General features: G+C 46.6%; 1 protein-coding gene across 1 annotated transcript in view; it reads left to right on the top strand.

Annotated features, from left to right (window-relative positions):
• The window catches only part of LOC105548704 (acid-sensing ion channel 2-like), a gene marked incomplete at its 5' end in the record, with an annotated part of 298,295 nt that overhangs the window by 57,532 nt on the left and 227,330 nt on the right, over window positions 1-13,433 (top strand). The window lies entirely within an intron of this gene.

Here is a 13,433-nt window from a genome sequence, read left to right as displayed (position 1 = left end):
TGGGCACACAGAGGAAGATCCTGTTCCCCCAAAAAATACGAGAGAGAGAGAGAGAGAGACCCTAATTTTAAATAGGGTCACATTCCAAGGTCCCAGGTGGACGTGAATTTTGAGGAGACACCATTGAACCCATTACAGCCCACCCTTTTGCCTACCAAAATTTCACATCCTTCCTACATGCAAAATACATTCACCCCGTACTAACATCCCCAGAAGTCTTAACCCATTCTAGTACCCATAACCTCTAAGTCTAAAATCTTGTCTAAATATCATCAACTCCCTGTAATCCTAGCACTCTGGGAGGCCAAGGCAGGCAGTCTTGTGGTCAAGAGATCAAGATCATCCTGGCCAACATGGTGAAACCCTGTCTCTACTAAAAATACAAAAATTAGCTGTGTGTGGTGGTGCATGCCTATAGTTCCCAGCTACTGGGGAGGATGAGGCAGGAGAATCGCTTGAACCCCAGAGGAGGAGGTTGCAGTGAGCTGAGATTGTACCATTGCACTCCAGACTGGGCAACAAGAGTGAAACTCTTGTCTCAAAAAATAATAATAATATAGCATCAGCTCAAAAAGCCCCAAATCTCATCACTGAATGAATGAGTTATGGGTGTGACTCTGGGTCTGATCCATCCTGGGGCAAAATTCATCTTAATCTGGCACCAAAGAAGAGTTCAGGGCTGCCTCCACGGAGGCCGAGGCTGGGCCTGTCCAGGGCAGGTTCCTTTTGCAGAGGCATTGACAGGGCAGCACAGAGGGCTCCTCTGAACACTCACTGAGAAGCCCGGCTGGTATCTGTTCCCTGAGGGAGCTGAGCTGTGATCACCCACGGGCTTTCCTAGTCTGCACGTTACTCCTCCCATAACCACTTACATTTAAATAATTTGTACTTATGTCCTGACTCATTACAAAAATGATTTGAGGTAGAATTAGAGCAGGGACTCTCAGAGCTGGAAAGTACCAATTCCCAGCCCATACATGACTCATCCTGGCTCGGCTCTCCTCTGGCCTGGTCTAGAACACTGCCAGCAACAGAGAACTCCTTCCCACGTCAGCCCCACAGGGAGGGAGGCAAGGAGTGGAGCCCTCTGTGTGGGTTGCCCTCTGTTAAAATGGACTACCTGACCCTGGAAAGGGAGAGGGAGAAGGTACACACTGGCCCAGTTTGGTTTTGCTTTTGTATATGGTTATTCCTACGAATGAAGACGTATGAGCAACTGTGGCTGCCTGCATCTCTGGCTGTGTGTGTCTTACATCTCATGCCCCAGGGTCCGGCAGTGAACCTTGCTTTCCAGAACAGAGGGCTACAGGCAAGTGCAGTGGAGAACAAGTAAAATGCGACCAGAACCACATGCCTGTGGGAGAGAGGGAGGGAGGGAAGCAGGAGAAGACCAGAAAGGATGCAGCCGCAGTTACGTGTCTGGCCTCAGCCTGATTCCACAGGGGAACTCAGGGGCACACATAGTGTTATGGTCTGAATGTTGTCCCCTTCCCCAAGATGTGTATGTTGAAATCCTAACCCCCAAGGTGATGTATTGGGAGGTGGAAGCTTTTGGGAGGTGATTAGGTCATGAGTGGAGCCATTGCAGTTAGGATTATTACCCTTATAAAAGAGACTCCAGAGAGTTCCTTTTCTCATTTACACCACGTGAGGATACAGCAAGAAGCTGCCATTTAGGAACCAGGAAACAGTCCCTCTTCGAACCTGCTGGTGCCTTGATGTTGGACTTCCCAGCCCCCAGAACTGTGGGCAGTAAATGTTTGTTGTTTAAGCCACACAGTCTAAGGTGCTTTTGTTATTGCAGCCTGGACGAACTGCAAGACAAATAGCATCCAAGACTGAATGCCTCCTCATACCCTGGAGATGAGGGAACTGAGTGGCTGTGAACAGAGACCAGGGCCACTCCAAAACCACTCACCTCCCACCACAGGGTCTGCCGCTGCACTTCCACATATCACCCACAAGCCACCATGCCAGCCTTCCACCAAGCCGGAAGCCGCCCAGGGGCCCAGCCAGGGCCACACAGCCATGGGTTCTCCTAAGGCACTGAGAAGCTGAGAAACCTAGTAAGAGCCTCCGGGGTCCCCACTTTTAGTAAATTACAAGGAGGTGTTCAGCCTGCCCCGAACCTCATAAAAGATGGATGGTGTAGTTGTATAACATCCACGGCTTTTTATGAATTTCACCTTTCCTTTAAAAAGCTGCTAACTTCAAAGAAAAAAATCGCTCTGGGCATTCTGGTGGTTGTAATAAAATGCATTCCCCAGGAACATGAGTTCTGTCTCTGCCTTAGAGAAGAAGACAGGGTGGCCGTGTGGGTGCCCACGTGCCTACTTCCTTGTGGGTGACAGGTTTTATCTCCCTGCAACTGATTTATGCTGAGGACTGATTGCCTGTGGCCATGACCTACTTTCCCTTTTACAATACAGCATCCAGGGCTCAGCAGGGCTGTCCCGCCTAAAGAAAACCAAGAGTACAGAAGCAGCGCTTGGTAAACGTGTGCACTGGAGGTTTCTCTTCACAACCTGCTTCATAAAATAAAATAAGTGTGTGTGTGTCTCTGTGTGTGTGTCTGTGTGTGTGTTTTCTATAGAATGAGGAGTTCTTTTTAAAGAGCTAGCACCTCAAGTCATTTGACATTGGAATTTGAGACCTTCTTCTCGCCGTTATTGTGAAAGCAACGTCAGCCTACACAGCACGTGTGGCCTACATCCACCCAGCCTGATGCCGTTCAGAAAAAAAACCAGTTGAAAGGCAGATGTGCAGACTTTTGTGGAGAGAATGCCTCAATGGCTGCTTATGCCGTGTGTGTGTGTGTGTGTGTATGTGTGTGTGTGAGAATTTCCAATTCCATGACCTCAAGTGTCATTTGAGTTTTTAAATTCTGGAAAGAGTTCGTGTGTCTGTGAATTGGGTCAGATAGTAGAATTCATCTCAGGAGAGAGTGACACACACATGGTGGTGTAGTACGTGAGTTTTCTGTTGCTAGAGGGAAAACCTCCTGGGGCATGAGGGCACTGTCGTGCAGCCAGACAGTGCAGGCGTTGGGAAGAGGAGGATTTGGGATTTAGGTGGAACCTCAACATAGGCTTTGGCTCAAGATGTCAAATCCTAGAATGTTAGAAGGAGCTTTGGGAATCATCTAGTGTAGCTGTCTTCAACTGATGAAGTTGATGGCCTACCCAGACCGCTGAGGGTATGTGAGGACTCTCCAAGGGTTGCGCAGGCACAGGAAGTGGTAAAAGAATCCATTCCCAGATTGTCAGTTTCCATGTGGTCTCCAGGGCACGTGGCTGGAGTCTGCCAGGACAGGCCTTCTCAGGTCTCCCTTCCAAAGCCTCCTTCCCCCACTTCACAAGTGAAAAACAGGCCTCACTCCCTCTAGGGGACATTTCCCTGAGGGGTGGGCATCTCCTGGTGCCCACCAAAGGGGCCATACAAGAATGCATCGCTCCAGAGGAAGAAGACCCCCAGGACAAAGCACTATACAAGCACCACTGAATGGGGCAACCAGGTGCCAAGGACTCTGCATTACCTGTGTCCATCTCTCTCCTCTCTTAGTGTTCAGGAGTGGTCACAGAGATGCATATTAATGGGCTTATTTGAATTGAAAAAAAAATCAGACTTTCTGGCTGAAAAAGATTCTGAATTGGTTAATTGGTCTGACAATGAGGATGGCTTTGCCATTTAGGTTGTAGGATGGACGATTTACATAAACTCAATAAGCAAAATTTGCAGCCCGAAGTTGTAGTGAAAATATTTTTAAAGCACAAATACAAAACAAAGTATATTAGATGCTGTTTATAAATGTTTGAGGTGTGTCTTAGTTTTCTTAGGCTACCATACCATACCATACCATATCATACCACACCATTCCATACCATACAATACCATACCAATCCATACCATACCTAGGCTGCCAACCATAGACTGGATGTCTTACCTACAGAAATTTATTTTCTCACAGATCTGGAGACTGGGAAAGCTAAGATCAAGGAAACATTTTGGCCAATTCATTTCCTAGTGAGGGCTCTTCTCCTGGCTTGCAGAGAGCCTCCTTCTCACTGTGTCCTTGCATGGCAGGGGAAAAGGAAGTTTGTCTCTCCCTCCTCTTATAAAGAAACTAATCCTATCATGGTGGTTCCACCCTCACGACCTAACCTAAACTTAATTATCCCCCAAGGGCCCCACCTCCAAATACCATCACTTCCGGAGCTAGGAATTCAACATATGACTTGAAGGGGAAGAGGCAAACATTCAGTTCATCCCAAGGTAGTTAATAGTGTTTCAGATTTATTTCAGGAGTGCGTTAGCATAAACTGTGAAGAGCACTAATCAAGTATCTAACATGGTGCTGGAGATATCACAGACAATAAATATTTGTTGGATAAAAAGAAAAGTAATGAATGAATATAGAGGAGAGGACAGAGGCTGCAGAGCACACTAGAGTTATTTTTAGAAAAAATAAGTGGCACTAGCCAGGCATGGTGGCTCACCTCTGTAATCCCAGATACTCGGGATGCTGAGGCGGGAGTATCACTTGACTCCAGAGGTTCTAGACCAGCCTGGGAAACATAGCAAGAACCCCATCTCTACAAAAAATAAAATAAATGAATTAGCCAGGCATGGTGGTGCACACCTGTAGTCCTAGCTACTCAGGACACTGAAGTGGGAGGATCACTTGAGCCCAGGAGTTCAGGGCTGCAGTGAGCCACGATTGTGCCACTCTAGCCTTGGTGACAGAGCAAAATGGGGTCTCTTAAAAAAAAAGTAACGCTTAATTGTACATTTAAAAACACTTCGAATTGTACATTTAAATTGATGTGTTTTATCAAGATAAAAAAAATAAGTGGCAGAGTTGGATATCACCCAGGTGTCCTGACTCCTACCCCAGGCTCCCTGCTTACCCCCTCTCCATTGCTCATCTCAATTTTGAGCAAACATTGTTTTGCTGGCAGAGTAATGCCAGCAAAGCACAAGACCCCACTGTTGAGAAATGCTGAAGCAAGACTTGATCCTAACCAGAGAAGCAGGCTGGGAAGCCACTTCTCTGCCCAGACCTATTTCTCTACGCCTGAGAAATAATGGGATCAGGGGGCAGTTCCAGGACCCTGATCACAGTGCCTAAGGGGACCTATCAGGCCTCAATCTGATGGGTCTCAAACTCAGCACCTAAGGGTCAGTTTGGAGGTGGGGATCAGCAGTGATGGCCCATCAAGTCTGGGATGGGACTTCAGCAAGTGCCTTGGGGACAGGACAACAGGGTCCAGCCATGAGGAGAGAAAGCTGGCACAAACTAGGGGCAACCAGACACCCTAGGACCCAAACCCCATTCTTCAGAGGGCCCCATTCTGGCCCCCATCCAGCCATGCACCTCTGTGTAGAGTGATAAGTCCTTGAGCCATGCCCATGAGCATAGACCCTTCCCCAGACCAGACTCCAGGTACCCACAATCTGGAATTCCCTCCCCAAGGGTTACCAACTCCCACAGATATTAGGACTAGGCCTGGGAGGCATGGGGATACATTTACTCTGAAAGGCAAGGAAGATGAACACCTAGCCAGCTAATGCCATGTCCTGACCCTGATAGGGAGAAGGTGCCTGGTGCCACTCCTCTCCCCTCATGCTGGGCAGCATGGTTAGCACACAGGTTAACATTTGATCCTGAGACAACTCCTCTGTCCAACTCTTTGCACCTTGATGCTCAGCTCCCTAAGGACAAGAGAGCCCTGTCTTAGGCTCTCAAAGCTGGGCAGCTCATTAGTTCTTCCCCTGTTTAACAGAAAAATGTTCTCTGTTTCTCTCTCCCAAGCACAAGACACAAGCGATATATTCCTGGAAAGTCATTCACAAATCAATAATTTTTAAATCAATAATTGTTTTAAAGACTCCTATACTGAAACCATATAGAACATACTTTCGTTGAACATCACCTAGGAGTGGGAACCTCAGCATTAACGCCAACCCAGCATTAACCTAGCGCAGATGGACCTGCCTCCTTGGGAGGACCTGCAACCTCATGTTCTCATGGGCTTTGCTTTCCTCCTTCTTCCTGGAGAAAGTTGCATCTTCTCTTACCCTCCTTCTTACCTCCTTCACACTGTGTGTGACAGCTTACATAATACTGACCCCATTATTTTATTTGGTACATATAGTCATGATTATCCCCATTTTACAGCAAGGAAAACAGAGGCTTATGGAGAAGACTTGGGTTCTCCCAGATCCCCAAGCTGAGGAAGTGGCAGAGCTGAGCTGGAAATCCAGCCCCCTGAGTCCACACCCCTGCTCTGTACCTTCACACCACTTGCCTCTGGTTCTGCCGCCAGAGTGAGCAGTGACCAAGACAAAAGGGGTGGCAGGTGTTGCCCTTGGTGGTGGTCTCTGGTTGGTGGGCAGGTCACCTTCCTTTTCTCCTGGATATTTCATTACCTGTCACTGAGCATCAGCTTCTGCCAAAGAGCGACAGTCTCACCAGAGCAACTTCTGAGCCCAGCAAGGTAGAGGCTCCAATACATATTGAGTTAATATAGCAGAAGTCAGAGCCCACAGCTGGCTTCTATCACTTTAGAGTGGCCAGCTGCCAGCTTTCAGCCCCATGGGGGCTTCTGACCATTTATGAGGCAGAGTGGAGGGTAGTCCTGTGCCTCACCCCAGAAAATGAATCATTCAATGCCCAGCCCATGTGTGTACATCAGACTTTCAAGAAACAGCAGGGGTCTCGCCTGGGATGCAGGGGAGGGAACAGATGTCCTGTACAACCATCCTTGGCTGCCTGGCACAGTCCACAGGCCCCATCTGGGCTCCAGAATCCCAGAATCAGGGCAACTCAGGTCTGGAAAGCACCTTCAAGGTCATATAGTTCAAATGCCCATCAAAGGTTAGAATCCCACCAGTGGTTGCCTACTCTCCACTTGAATATGTTGGTTGATGGGGAGCTCACTCCCTCCAGGAGTAGCCAGGGCTGGAAAGTCCCCTGAGAAACATCTAATCTGATTCGCTCATTGTACAGATGGAGACATACTCAAAACTGGAAAAGCAGCTTGTTCCAAGGTCAGCCAGCTAGACCAGCAACAAGGAGACATCTATTGGCTCCCAGGCGTCCCATGCTCTGGCCATATTTCAATTCCCGAAATGAGCTGTGCTGTTTCACATCTCCATGTGTGTGCTTACCGTGTTCCTCTCCTAGAATGTTCTTCACACTGTATCTTCCCTCTCCCTTTTGCATGGAAAAACACACCTGCCTTTCAAGGTCCAGCTCAGGCATTTTCTCTTCCCTGAAATCTTGCCCGAGTGTCCTCCCACAGGTGGAAACACTTCCCCTCCTCTCTGCCCTGCGTGTAGCCTGTGCAGACATCGGCTAGGGCACTTGTCACCCTGGCTTCTACCTGTCTCCATACTCAGACCACATTCCTCATGTCTGTCCTCAGACCCTTCCCCAGGTCTCAGCACAGTGGTGTTTGTTGAGTAAACACACAGTGATTGAACGAATGAACCCTGGATAAGCCAGGAAGGCTATTTGTAATTTCTGTAGGGCTTATCAGCTCTGTTTCATTTTCATTCCACTTTCCCCCCGCCTTTCTTATCCCCTCCTCCATCTCAGCTCTCCTCTTGCTTGGTGCGCCTCTTTCCATCTCAGAGAAGCTAGGCAATTTGTCCAAACCACACCACTTTAAACAATCTCTCGTGTTCCCATATTTCCAGATTCAAGGGCAATGTCAACACTAGTTGTGCCCACTTCCTGAATGGCTTCTCCTCTGGGTGAAACTTCTCAGTCTCTGCCTAACTTGCTAAGTGTATCTGGGTACCTTTCTCTTCCCCACCCTCAGCTCGGGATCCCCATGCAAGTGTGTTGGCTTCTGCCTTAGCAGCTCTGTGATCCAGCTCCTGGAAGATAGGGAGGAATGTGGGATGCAGGTTTGTCACCTTTGTGTCCTTGTTTCCTCCTGGAAGGATGGAGGCACGAGGCTGGGTGGGAGGAATGGAAAGAGCTGGTGGATCCAACAGGCCTTGGCTCTAGTACAGGGAAGGATAGTGGAAGTACATGTAGATTGTAACTGGCAGGAGGCTGATGTCAACATTTGACTCCAGCTCATTCGCACGTGATGCAACCTGGCTGAGTTGTCACCCATGCTCTCTCCTGAGTGAGACACAATCACTCTCACAGGCCAGAGGTTTCCAGACTGACTTGACTTCTCGTTGGGATGGTGGGTGCTACACACTCATGAGTGGGAGACATATTGTGTGGCTATCACGTGTCTCATGGATGTCACATACTCACACCACGTGGACGTTCCATGCGCACATGGATGTGACACACACTCGCGCAGATGGGCCTGCCTCCTTGGGAGGACCTGCACCCTCATCTTCTCGTGGGCTTTGCTTTCTTCCTTCTTCCTGGAGAAAGTTGCATCTTCTCTTACCCCCCTTCCTTTTTTTTTTTCTTCAATTGTAATAACATTTACATGGCAAAAAATTCACCATCCTTTTTCAAGTGTTCGATTCAGTAGCCCATAGTATATTCACAGTGTTCTGCAACCATCACCACTGTCTAGTTCCAGAGCATTTTATCATCCCAAAAGGAGACTTCATACCCGTTAAGCTCTCATTCTATCTGGGTTTTGAAATGACACCCAAATAATAGGACAGCATGGCGGGCTTTCTAGCTCTGTCCAAGTGCTGACAACACTAAGAGTGCCTCAGTGGAGAAAAGCAAAGACCCCATGTGGAGTATACTGTCCCTGTCATCTCTGTAGATTCCTTCAAGTCCCTGTTCAAAGTTCCTACCTACCTGCTGGACCCCATCCTCTCTCATCTCTCCTCTCTCATCTCTCTACCTCCTTCTCTCCCTGCAGTGAGAAGTTATCTCTGTCTCTTCCTAGTTCCTGAAAAGTCACATATGCACCTTTCTTAGAGCACAGCAGGTAAGGGCCAGACTCTGGAGCAAGATGGACTGAGCTCAAATCCTGGGCTGGCCTTTTATTAGCTGTAAATCCTGGAGCAAATTGTGTAACACATTTGTGCTTCAGTTTCTTCATCTGTTAAATAGGGTCAATAAGAGCACCTATCAGGCTGGGTTGTTGTGTGGTTTCTACGAGGTAATATATGCAAAGCTCTTAGAACAATGCCTGGGATGACTTAAGTACTGTGGCCTGTGGTACTTTCCACCTGTTCCTTAATCACAGGGCCTGGAGGTCAGGATCACTTTGAAAAAGATAGTTGAAGAGGTCTATCAGCATCCAGATGTCCCTGGCTTCACAGTTACAGCCCAGTTCCTCACTCTTCTTTGTCCCAATATTTTAAATGGCCAAGGGAACTGGGTCTCACTGTCACACTTGATCAATGCAAATGCACTGTGGAAATGCTAAATTCTCCCCAAGCCGAAGGGGAGAGCGCAAAAGAGAAACATAGGTACTGGAGCTGCGGGCAGGAGGGGTCTGGGAATGTCTCCATCTGCCAGGGACAAGAGGAGGTGGCATAGCAGGGCCAGGGCGGCCACATGGAAGGGGGCAAAAGGGTAAATGACACAATTCTAAAAGACTTTATTCCCATTTCATCAGATATCCTCCAGTGCCCCTCCAACGAGGGTGCCCCACTGACAGCCTGTGCTAGGCAACAGAGTGGAGGAGGCCTTGGGCCTCATTGCCAATATGGCAGCCGCTGGCCACGTGTGGCTACTGAATTCTTGAACTGTGGCCAATCCTAACTGAGATGTGCTGTAAATGTAAAACACCCACTGGATTTCAAATGCTTGAAAGGCTTCAAAAAAAAAGTATTGACCTTTTTTTCAATAATATTATTGAGATATAAATCTCAATAATTTTTGTATATTGATTACATATTGAGTTACATTACTTTGGATGTAATGGGTGAAAAAATACAATATTAATTAATTTTATCATTTCTTTTTACTTTTCTTAAGGACTACTAGAAAATTTGAAATTGCACATGAGACTCTTTTTATATTTCTATTGGACGGCGCCGTCCCAGATCTACCCAGACAGGGAAAGAGCCTCTGGCTGTGGATACTTAGGACCCACTCTTTCCTTCTATTCCTATTCCCATTTATTCATTTACTCAGTGAGCACTTATTGAGCACTAACTATAAGCCAGATACCATTATAAGAGCTGGAGAGATAAAGACCCATACAACACATAGACAGATAAGTGGATTATATATAATTGGGTCAAGGTTTATGAAAAAAATGACCAGAGTGACTAGGGGGTCAAGGAGAGGAGAGATATACATAACCTCTTTTCCTTGCTGGCTTCTACCTTCATTAATTTGAGAGCAAGCACCATAGTGATTTTCTGTGGCCTCAAAAGTATAATTTTAGCTATGTTATAGACATCTTAAACTGCAGGCTGTGTTAACCTAACAAACTCCTATTCATCTTCCAAAACCTTATTTATACATCACTTTCTAAGACTTTCTTGCCTTCATAACAGAGTTGGTGTGTAGTACTTCTGTACCTTGTACAGATTTTATTATTGTGCATATCTATTCCATAAATATTAGCATGAGCTTACTACTCACTAGGCACTTTCTAAGGCTGAAAACCAATAACAAACCAATAACAAACCAATTGGGTTTGCTAAGACACCAAACCAATTGGGTTTGTTACTAGGCACTTTCCAAGGCTGGAAACCAATAACAAAGCAGATGATGTCCTTGTTGTGTGGGGCTCACACAGGCAAGTAATTATTTGTTTACTTGCCTGTCTTTCCTAGTAGACCACAGGTGCCTCAAAAGATGGGAGTCGTCTTTGTCTCTGAGTGCCTAGAATCTTTATGATACTGCCTGGCACATGGTAGGAGAGCTAACAATTTTTGACAAAGGAATGAAAAAATGAGAGAGGAAAGAAAGTCTAATGTGATGATGGTAGGAAGGTTTTGGGTAACCATATTAGTGACTGGACTAAGGAAATGTATTTTCTCTGGCCCCCTTTGGTGCCAGGGAACACAAATTCCAATATCTCCTCACCTTTCCTGGCTGCTGGTGGCTGAGACCAAAGACTATGGCCAGTGTTACCTTAGCCCCAGAGCCAGGTCAGGCTGCCTGCATAATTTGGCTCCCACCCAACCTTTGGCTGGCTGCTTCGAGCTATACTGGTCTGACGATGCTTTTCACTTTCTGAGCTGTAAGATTAGGGCACAGTCCCATCCCCACTAACCTCCATGGGGTCAGCCACCGCTTAGGAACAGAAATTGCTAGATAGCCAGCTGGCCAGAGGGCAAAGCCTAGGTCTCAGAGGCATTACTCTTATTGATGACTTTATGTTTGTGGGGCATTGTTAATTATTCACATTTACTAACTTCTGACGAGATCCCAGGTACTGTTCTAAGCACTTCACATGTACTAACACTAACAAAAAACATGCGAAGAAGTTACTGTTATCATCCCCATTTTACAGATGAGAAAACAGACTCAGAAATGTTAGTAACTTACTCCAATCATGCAGACAGTAAATGGCAGAGCTGAGCTCAATATCTTGCCTCCCTGTACAGGACATTGTACTGAACCATCCCCTGTTGATGCACTCTTGGATTGTTTTCAGTTTCTTGCTATAACAAACATTACCACAGCACAGGCTTGGTTTTCAACATATGCAACTATTTCTCCGGGATTGCTGAATCAAAGCCATCAAGTGTTTTTCATTTTGATAGAACGCTGATCTGCCCTCCCAAAAAGGCTGACCTGTTCATACTCAGGAGGTGCCTTTTCTATACCAGGTCTCCCACTAAGAGCAGCAGAGATGGGAGTGGGTGGAGAGACAACAGTATCTATCAGCTCCCCATCAGACTCTGTCCAGGGGACTGGGCACTCAGTCTGGCAGCATTCTCTGTAGAGTTACTCCTTCTCCCAAAGAGGGAAAGCTTTGGATCACTCCCTACTGCCAACAGTACCTGATACTTATAGCTTTGCCCACCTATCCCCCAAATCGTGTCTGGCCAGTGGGTGTAGGGCAACATGATCTGAAGTCCCCACTAATAACTGAGCAACTGCAGGCCTCTTCTGCAACCCCATCTTCCAACACTGTCAAGCGCTGATGCAAATGCCCATATCATAAGTCATGAGGATTAAATGAAACAAGGTGTGCGTCCATTTCCTCCTTACCTCATTGAATGGCAGTGAGAATTCAATAAAATGACTCAAAGGAGGCACTTAACAAAGGCTAGTTTCCTCCCCTCCTCCCCGTTTCAGCATGCATACGTTCATTCATTTATTCATTCATTCGGTATTTATCCAACTCTCCCTTCTAGTTGGGTCCATATTCTTGCTCGCTATATTTTAGTCAATTTGTTGATCGATACATTTCCACCTTCTCTGAGAGCAACATCACTTTACCTTTCTGCTCTTCATCTCACTCCTCTGACCACTCTCCTCCCCTCTCTGCCAACTTCTGCTCCCCCAAAGCCCACTAAGTTCCTTAGCACAGCCCATAGTTTTTGGAAACACATGTGGCATCTCTGCACATTCAGGTGCCACAGCTGGAGATTACCAATAATCATCATATTTTATATCTGGCCTCATGAATAATTCAAAGCCTAGAAAGCAAGTGCGTAATAATTAACACAAGACAGAGGGAGAATGCCAATTCTAACACAGCCCCATTGGTTTTATGATAGGATTTGCCAAGCTTACATGCACAACACCTGACCCCGTGTTCTTGGCTTGCATTTGAAGTTGTTTTCCATGTTGAGACAATCTATCCAAGCCTCATGTATTCCACAATGAGAGCCCTTTCCCAGAAGCTGGTCTATTAGTAAAATCCTTGAAAAGAAATCAAATGGAGGTGCCTGCAGATCCCTGTCCTTTCTAATGTGATGTACAAAAATCTGGTGTCTGTGACCAGGACTTCACTGCCCTTTGACTTATCTTCTTCCCAGAAAACTCTGTCCCTCTAAGACAGAGTCTAGGTCTCTACTCTCTGTGATCCCAGCCCCACCTAGGTCCTAGCAAAGCTTCTGGCATGAGGAGGCTTCTAGTAAGATTTGGGGTGCTGCATTCACTTGCACTGTCTTCTCTGCAATACTACCACCCCATTTCTGAGAGAGCCCTAATGGTGGTGACCTTAACACTTCCATTTCAGGCTCCTTTGTCTCAAAGCTCTTTGGCTTGATACCAAATATTCTGTAAGGAAATATTTAAGTGCACTAGTCAGATTCCCTTTTTGAAGCCATGCTGGAACTCCTTTCACAAAGTACACTAATTAATTTGGTTGATAACCTCAGATGTTTGGATGCTTGTTAACTTTTCCTTTAAAAATATCTAATCTGCTCTTAAGGGACATACATCAGTAAAGGGGGGCCGGGCGCGGTGGCTCACACCTATAATCCCAACACTTTGGGAGGCCAAGGCGGGTGGATCATTTGAGGTCAGGAGTTTGAGACCAGCCTGGTGAAATGCTGTCCCTACTAAAAATACAAAAATT

This window comes from Mandrillus leucophaeus, unplaced genomic scaffold, assembly GCF_000951045.1.
Source record: "Mandrillus leucophaeus isolate KB7577 unplaced genomic scaffold, Mleu.le_1.0 Scaffold419, whole genome shotgun sequence".
Classification (NCBI taxonomy): domain Eukaryota; kingdom Metazoa; phylum Chordata; class Mammalia; order Primates; family Cercopithecidae; genus Mandrillus; species Mandrillus leucophaeus.
The sequence above is the reverse complement of the archived record's forward strand: the minus strand, read 5'-3'. Positions and strand labels throughout refer to the sequence as shown.